The following is an 8,838-nucleotide window of genomic DNA, read 5'->3' as shown; positions in this document are numbered from 1 at the left end:
ACTATGAAAGACTCTACAAAATGTCCTTATTAGTCTGTTTCTGCAAAACGTAACTGTGGCTGTTAAAACATTACAGACACTTTTATCAAGAAACATGTTCTAGAGGAGTGAGGTTGAAAGGATGCAGGAGTTGAACGATTTATGTAATGTCAGCGTGAATGATTATTAAAAATAAAATATATGTTTATACTCTATGAAAAGGGTTGGGTTGGGAGGGTGGCCTAATAGTTAAGGTGTTTGCCTTACAAACACAAGGTGCAGGGTTGAGTCTCACAAGGGATAATTGGCTAGGCTTAAAATGGCTCACAATGGCAGTTAGCTTAGTACTTATCTAGGAACCTATGAGAAATATTTGGTTTGGTTTGGTTTATTTTCTATTAATATATGTGTACATATGACATGTCAATTCTGATTAAAGATATAAACTTGAAATATTTTCTAAAATTGCAGGCTTTAGTACCAAACCCATCTACTCCATAATAATTTGTTATATACTGTACCCTGTATTATCCAAACAGATTATTATACAGATGGGATGCTATGTTTAAGTATGTTAATTTTGAGTTTTCCATAAATACAGTGCAGGATAAATTTGGTACAGCGGCTTTTCAAGGCCTCTATACATCATATTCGCCTCAATGGATATAAACTCCATCTGGAAAGGATTACAAATCCCCTTTCATGCAAAAAACCTCAGCGGAAGAAAAGTAAGATAATAGCACACTTTATGAAAAAGGACACTAGGAAGTGTGTTTTTATGGCTGTTTCTTTATAAGGTCAATAGATAAATACTAGGCTAACTACCCTGAAGGCTCATTTTAATGCAAACTTCACCCACCTCTCCCCCCCTATAGGAGAGATAACTATCCCAGCCGAGTGTAGCCTCCCGGACATCTCAAATGCGCAGGTGAAAGCTGCTCTCTCTAAAGCTAAAAACACAGCATCAATGGGACCGGATGGTGTCCCCGGCTGTGTGCTACACGAGCTAAATGAGGAATTAAACCCGCACATAAGGCAGCTGTTTAATCTCAGCCTTACCACAGGATACATGCCCAAGGAGTGGCGTACGGCAACTGTGGTCCCACTCCACAAAGGTGGCGCCTCTATGGACCCTGGTAATTACCGCCCCATAAGCTTAACAAGTCTAGTCTGCAAAGCTATGGAGAGGATCATAATGGAGCTCATAAACAAAGATATAGGGGACTTGCAGACATTGGACCCGACCCAGTTTGGCTTTGTCAAGGGAAGATCATGCCTTTTGAACTTGGTCGACTTCTTGAAATAGTCACCAAGGCCATTGATGAGGAAAGGCAGTCCATACAGCCTACCTTGACCTTGCAAAGGCTTTCGACACAATACCCCACTCGGGTATTGTAGAAAAACTTACCAGCTTAAATGTAAACCCATATGTCACAAGATGGGTTGCAAACTGGCTTAAGGACAGAACCCACAGGGTTAGAGTTGCTGGCGCTGTGTCAGACTCCAAGCCGGTCACAAGTGGTGTCCCACAGGGCTCGGTCCTTGGCCCCTATTGTTTGGCATCTACTTCTCAGAAGTACAGGCCAACATGGGAGGACTTTGGCTGACAAAGTTTGCAGATGACTGCAAACTGGCGCCATAGTGGAAAGTGCATCGGACACGGATATCCTTCAGAAGGGACTCACGGAAACAGATAGCTGGTGCCAGAGCCATGGCCTGAAGTTAAACGCCAAAAATGTATAGTCATACCCTTCGGGAAAAACAAGGTAACCCCAAGCTACCATATAGGTGGCAATCCACTAAGCACAGAAGAGGTTATCAGGGACCTGGGGACCCAGGTTGACAGTGGCCTTTCTTTGACACTCACATTGCTAAAGTGGTTAGAAAGACCTTCTACATTGCCCACCTGATCATGAAGGGATTCACATCCAGATCTAGTGAGGTCATTGTTCCCCTGTACTCTTCACTTATCAGACCAATGATCGAGTACAATGCCCCATTCGGGATGTATCTCACCCGACATCTGCAGCAATTGGAGAGACCCCAAAAGTTCCTCACCAAAAGGATAAAGGGACTCCAAAATCTGTCATATGCTGCCAGATTGAAGAAACTCCAGCTCTATTCAGTCGCATACCGTCTGCTCAGAGGTGACATGTGCCTGACATACAAGGCCATGTCCAACCCGGAATTAATGGACATGCTCCACCTCAAAAAATCCAAATCCACCAAAACCACTAGAGCAAGCGACTTAAACCTTAGCACGGATATAAATAGGACGTGCTGGAGGGATAGATTTATCACTCAGAGACTCCCTATGCTGTGGAATAAAATCCCGGTCCATGTGAGGCAGAGCACCTCGCTGACTCTGTTCTAGAGAAATCTAGACCTGTGGATGGGAGATCGTAGGTTTACTCCTGGAATCATCTCTGGGTCACTGCTGGACAGCGGCACAACAAACTAATGGGCACAGTATTTTTTCATATAAGGGGTGGCGTAAGCCACAATAATTTGGGCTAGGCTTATAAATGCCTTAGGGCAGATAGCCTAGTATAAACCTATGAACCTATGAACCTATGAACCTAATCCTAGACAATAAACCAAAGTAAGAATCAAATCCTGTACCATGTTTCACTGAGGCAAAGACCTTAAGTATTATGCTAAACCCACAATACATATCCTGTAAACATGCAGTTAAGTCACATAATTTGCATGACAATCACTGAATTTAACTCAACTGAATACATTCCACATTTAAAACAAATAAGTTATTACACTTCTCTTAGGAACCTCTAATCGCAGGAAAAATCGCCATATAGAACAAAACATTAGAATCATTGATTTAACCTTACCGCTTTTCATGATTAATTTCTTTGTCACTGTAAAGTTCTCTTAACTGCTTTTAATAGATTCATGTTATCAAGCTCTAAAACATAGACTGTATGACGAAAACAGCCATAGAATAAATCTCTCAAAAACAAGTTACTCCAGCTTTCCTTACCCTATACTGTGACATTTTTTTTAAATTACTGCTATCCTTTATTAGAGCTTCTTGAATATGTAGTTTTGCCATTTTTGATAGTTGTAAATATATATATATATATATATATATATATATATATATATATATAGAGAGAGAGAGAGAGAGAGAGAGATACACATACATACAAGATACAAAGTGGATAGGTTAAGCCATATGGTGCAGGAAACCACTATGAAAACAATATTAAAACTCCAGTAGTAGGGTAGTTGAAAAATGTGTTTAATGATATGATAAATATGTTTTTCTACCTCACATCAGACCCTGTGTTTCACAATCTAGTCTTTTCAGTTCTGTGAGATCATTATAATATTTAGTAAAAGCACAAGGCAGGAAGGGAATCATCATTAATAAAGGAAGTGAAAGGCTAAAAAAACAAACTGTTAAAAATAGCATCAAGATACAGAAATAAGCAAAATGACAAACAAATAAGGGAATTCATCAGCAAATTCATGAAGTATGTTCATATCTAAATACCTATAAAGATAATAAAGCTATATATATATATATATATATATATATATATATATATATATATATATATATATATATTTTTTTTTTATTTATTTATTTTTTTTATTTTACATTTGTTGATCGGGCTAGTTTAACTAGATACATGTCCATTTTCAGTATATAGAGTCTGTGTTGAATGATCAAAATTACAAAACTTTGAACTCATATGGTCGGGACCATATGCTCAAAGTTTTGTAATCTTGAACATTTAAAAAAAGAAAAAACAAAAACAACTTAAGACACATGTATGCCCCCCCACAACCCCCGCTACTAAAATATACCAACTCTGAGATCACACAACAGCGAGGAAAAGGGAATATTCCCTTTCTGTGCTGTACTGACATCTCCATTTAAATGTTTGAAGTTTTAGAACTTCAGTCATATGGTTTTGGCCATATGAAATTCGAAGTTCTAAACTTTAACTAATTTATAAATAAATTTAACTAGGACCCATATATATATATATATATATATATATGTATATATATATATATATATATATATATATGTATGTATATATATATATATATATATATATATATATATATATATTTATATATATGGGTGTATTTAAAATTATATAAACATAAGACTGACAGTCAAAAGACTGAAAGTGGAAAATGAAAATGACTGAAATACAGAATACTGACCGATTTAAAGTTATACTAGGGAGGGTTTGCCCCCTGCAAAACATTGAAAAATGTGACAAACTCTAATGGCATAGAAAAACACTGAAAAATGTGACAACATCAAACCACATTTTTTCAATATGATTTCAATATGATGTCCATAAATAAACATAATAATTTTAATGTCAGTAGCAGACAACAATTTATCCTGGGTCAAGGCTTCAGTGAACACATTAGCCGAGATTCCTGTTTGCCTCCTTATGTCTCTAAATTTATGTGTGATAAACATCAGAGACTTAGTATTTTGCAATATAGGAGATAGCAGTACATATCATGGCAGTCTGCAAAACAAGGTTTAGCAGCAGAATATAGTAATGGCCATATATTCAGCTATGCTGTATGATAATGAAGCAAAATATCATGGCAAAACAATTCACAAAACATATAGGTTCATAGGTTCATAGGTAAGAACTAGGCTATTGGCCCTAGGGCCTATACAAGCCTAGCCAAAAATATACCCTGGCTTTCGCCACCCAAGAAAATTATTTTCCTGTGACCCTGTCGAGCAGAGCCACAGAAGTGATCCCTGGTGAATTTCCTATTTCCCATCCAATCATCAAGAGTTTTCTTCAAGAGTGCTAATGAGGAGCTCTGTTTGACATAGATAGGTAGCCTGTTCCAGAGTATGGACAGGAATCTATCCCTCCAGCATGTTCTGTTTATTGTGGTGACAAGGTTTAGGTCCCTAGAGCATGTAGCTCAGAGGGACTGGGATTTCTTTAAGTGGAGCATGTCCAACAGCTCTGGGTTTGACATAGCTTTGTATGTTAGGCAGAGATCGCCTCAGAGTAGGTGGTATGCGATGGAGTAAAGCTGGAGTTTTTTGAGACGGTCTGCATAGGGCATTTGTTTGAGGTCAGTAATCCTCTTTGTGAGGTATTTCTGTGGCCTTTCCAGTTGTTTTAGATGTCTTGTGAGGTACATACCAAAAGGGGCTCTATAATGGGTCTAATGAGTGATGAGTAGAGGGGAACAATGACCTCTTTTTTTCCTGGATGAGAAAACTTTTGTGATGAGGTGAGCCATGTAGAAGGATTTCCTGACCACTGTGGTGATATAATTATCAAAGGAGAGACTACTGCCTACCTGTGTCCCAAGGTCTCTTATCACATTTTCGGCATTAAGTAGACTACCAGCTATGTGGTAGTTCATGGGTACAGAGTTTTTACTAAAGGGGATGACAATACACATTTTGGCATTGAGCTTCAGGTCATGGCTTTGACACCAGGCATCTGACTCAGTGAGGCCTTTCTGCAGTTTGTCCACATCATTAGGAGTTTCAATTATGGCTCCTAGTTTGCAGTCATCTGCAAAAGTTGTTAGTCAAAGACCTTCTGTGTTAGCCTGTACTTCAGAGAAGTAGATACCAAACAGGAGAGGACCCAGGAATGAACCCTGTGGTACTCCACTTGTCACTGTTCTGAAGTCGAATTTGGAGTCTGCTACTTTCACAGTGTGGATTCTGTCCATGAGCTAGTTGGCAACTCATCTTGTGACATAGGGATTTATACCTAGTTTAGTGAGCTTATCTATAATTCCAGAGTTGGGGATGGTGTCAAAAGCCTTGGCGAGATCTAGATAAGCTGTGTGAACCACCTTACCCTCATCTATGGCTTTGGTGACTGCTTCAAAGAAGTCATTCAGGTTTAGGAGACATGATCTGCCTTTTACACAGCTGAACTGGGTAGGATCCAGAGTTTGGAGATTACCAATGTCGTTGTTTATGAGTTCCATGATGATACGTTACATGGCCTTGCAGACCAGGCTCATCAGGCTAACTGGGCGGCAGTTCCCGGGGTCTGTCATGGCTCCCCATTTGTGGAGTGGGATAGCCATTGTGGTGCACCATTCAGTAGGCACAAAGCCTGAGGTAAGGCTATGACTGAACATTGTACTTAGGTAGGGTGCCAGTTCATTCTGTAGTTTGTGTAGAACGCAGCCTGGGATATTGTCAGGTCCCATGGATGCTGTGTTCTTGGCTTTGAAGAGTGTGTGTTTTTTAGCTGTGCAGCCATGATTACAGGAACTTTGCATTCTTCTGGTATAGAGATGGGCCCTCTAGAGGGTGAGGGGGTAAGGTTAGCACTGAACCTATCTGCCAGGATGTTGGCAATATCAGTTGGTTCTGTATATTTAGTGCCATTGTGCTGTAACTCAGAGCAGATCTGAGTGTTGCCATTAAGATTCTTGACATAGCTATAGAATGCTTTGTGGTTGTCTTTAGAGTCAGTGGCAATTTTGTTTTCGTAACTAGCTTTGGAGGATTTTATGAGGGATCTCAGCTTCTTACTGAGGTTGACCAGGGAGGTCCTCCAGTCATGGGATTTTACTCTTTTTTGCAACCATTTCTTTCTTCTGTTGTAGAGTTTGTTTATGGCACAGGACCACCAGATTGGCTTCCTTTTTTTGGAGGATAACATCTTGGTTCTATTAGGGATGGCATGATCCATGCACTCGTGTAAGTGCTTATAAAGTGCATTTGTGTAGTATTCAGCAGTCGTACCTCTATTGTCCATCTGCATGGGTGTCATGAAATTTGCCACTTCTGTCTTTAGAAGTGTGAAGTTGGCTTTGGATAAGTATTTTACGGTGGTTTCCCTAATTGGGGGTGGGGGCGGGATGTGGATGTCAAGGGTGATTAGCTTGTGGTTGGATTTGACCAACAAGGAATTGACCTCTGCTATGGAACACCGGTTGCTCATGTTGGTAATGACCAGGTCTAGGATACTGCTGCCCCTGGGGGGGTTGTGAATAAGTTGATCCAAGGCGTTGGAATTTATGAATTCCAGAAAACATTGAGCAAAAGAGTTGGTAAATGAGTAGTTTTCCCAGTTAATAGTGGGGTAGTTAAAATTGCCCATTATCAGGGTGTTAAGTTGTACCCTAATACTTTTCAGTGTATCAAGAAATGAGGAGTGGGAATCCTGGGGCATGGTGGGGGGACTGTAGCAAGCTGCAGTGGTCTTGCCCAGAGTTAGTTGCACTTGAATAATCTCGGATGCATTATGCTGTGCAACTAGCCTGGAGGTGTGGATATCCTTAATGAATATGGACACGCCTCCACCTTTAGTGCTTTGTTCCAGGTTAGGTGGCCAAAAGGTGTGGTATGAATTATAGCATGGTAATGCAGTGGCACTTTCTGGAGCTTTGAACCAGGTCTCTGTCACTGCACAGATGTCGATGTTCTCCATTTTAAGGAGTGCCTCAAGTGAGTGCATTTTGAGGTTTAGACTTCTAGCATTGAGTAGCATTACCTTCAGATCTTGCTTGCTTGTACCTGTTACAGTGGTGAATTTGTCATTTGAACCTTGCCTAAAAAAGGTACTATAGGGGTGGCAAGAGTCTTAGCTGGTATCTGGAATCCCAAGGGCGACAGGTGCGGCCATCTCTGGCAAAGCATCATGGTCTATTGATCACATCATCCCAGGCAGACAAATACTGGATCCCCTTTGAATGACACCAGAAGCTTAGCCAATTGTTGAAGGCAATCATTTTGTCCTTGTATAAAACAAGTGTGAGCATATCAACATCAAAGTCAAAGTAACTTTATTGTCATTCAGCCCATACACCAGGGCACAGCTGAACAAAATTACATTTCTCCAAGCTCATGTGCAAACATAAATAGAGAAAAAAAACAACACACATAAACAACAATGACAGAGTCTAAGCCATCCAAATGCATCAAGCTGTAATGACTAAGTTCTACTCATCACAGTGGTGACTGCAGTGACTGCAGCAATCCCAACCATCCACATCCTCCATGCCATCACTAGTTCCATCTCAGAAACAGCAATGTGCCATGTTCCATGTCCCAGATTGGCTCTCGTGATGAAACAGAGCCAATTAAAGCCCAAATGACCACCTCAACCACAGCAATTCCCTCCATCCACAAGTTGCCAGCTCCATCCTCAACAACAGAATGCTCCAAGTTCCAGACTAGTCTCCCCATCCTCCCATCACCAGCTCCATCCTCAACACTAGAATGATCCAAGTCCTAGACCAGTCCCCTCCAACTCAATAGAATTCAAAAATCTAACCTCACATCTAAACCAGTAAATGAAGTCGGGTTTCCACCACCAGTACTCAGCATAACCACCTCCGAAGGCCCAGTCAGTCCCAACAATCTCTGTAGCAGTCCAACAATCTTCCAAAAACAAGCAATTTACAAGGCCAAGTCCAAAAACAACACCATTGCTAAAGATGACTGCACACCTGACCAAGTGAAATGGACAGCAGACTGACAGAGCCTACACAGAAACACAAAAACACAGAATGAACATTGAGAACCAGAGTAGCCACAAAAATGTCACCATGTCATGCTCATCTTAGCTTTGAATTCCACTACATGCTGGAATAGACCTTCACACTGAATAACACAGTCTGAAATCCACTGATCCAAACACAAGGATTTATTATAACATGAAACAAGTAAGCACTCTCGTCTGGTGTATATAACCAGACTTCCTCAGACAACTAGAAACTACATCAAAACCAATTTATATACATCAGGATAACAATTAGTCACACCCCACATGAACTTAATGAGCACCAAACAAGGAAAACCTTAAATACTAACCAAAAAGCATGGTGCAACATAAAAAGCATCTTATATAAATCACT

The sequence above is a fragment of the Protopterus annectens genome, chromosome 8.part0, assembly GCF_019279795.1.
Source record: "Protopterus annectens isolate FY-2018-M chromosome 8.part0, PAN1.0, whole genome shotgun sequence".
Classification (NCBI taxonomy): domain Eukaryota; kingdom Metazoa; phylum Chordata; order Ceratodontiformes; family Protopteridae; genus Protopterus; species Protopterus annectens.
This window is presented reverse-complemented; position numbering follows the sequence as displayed.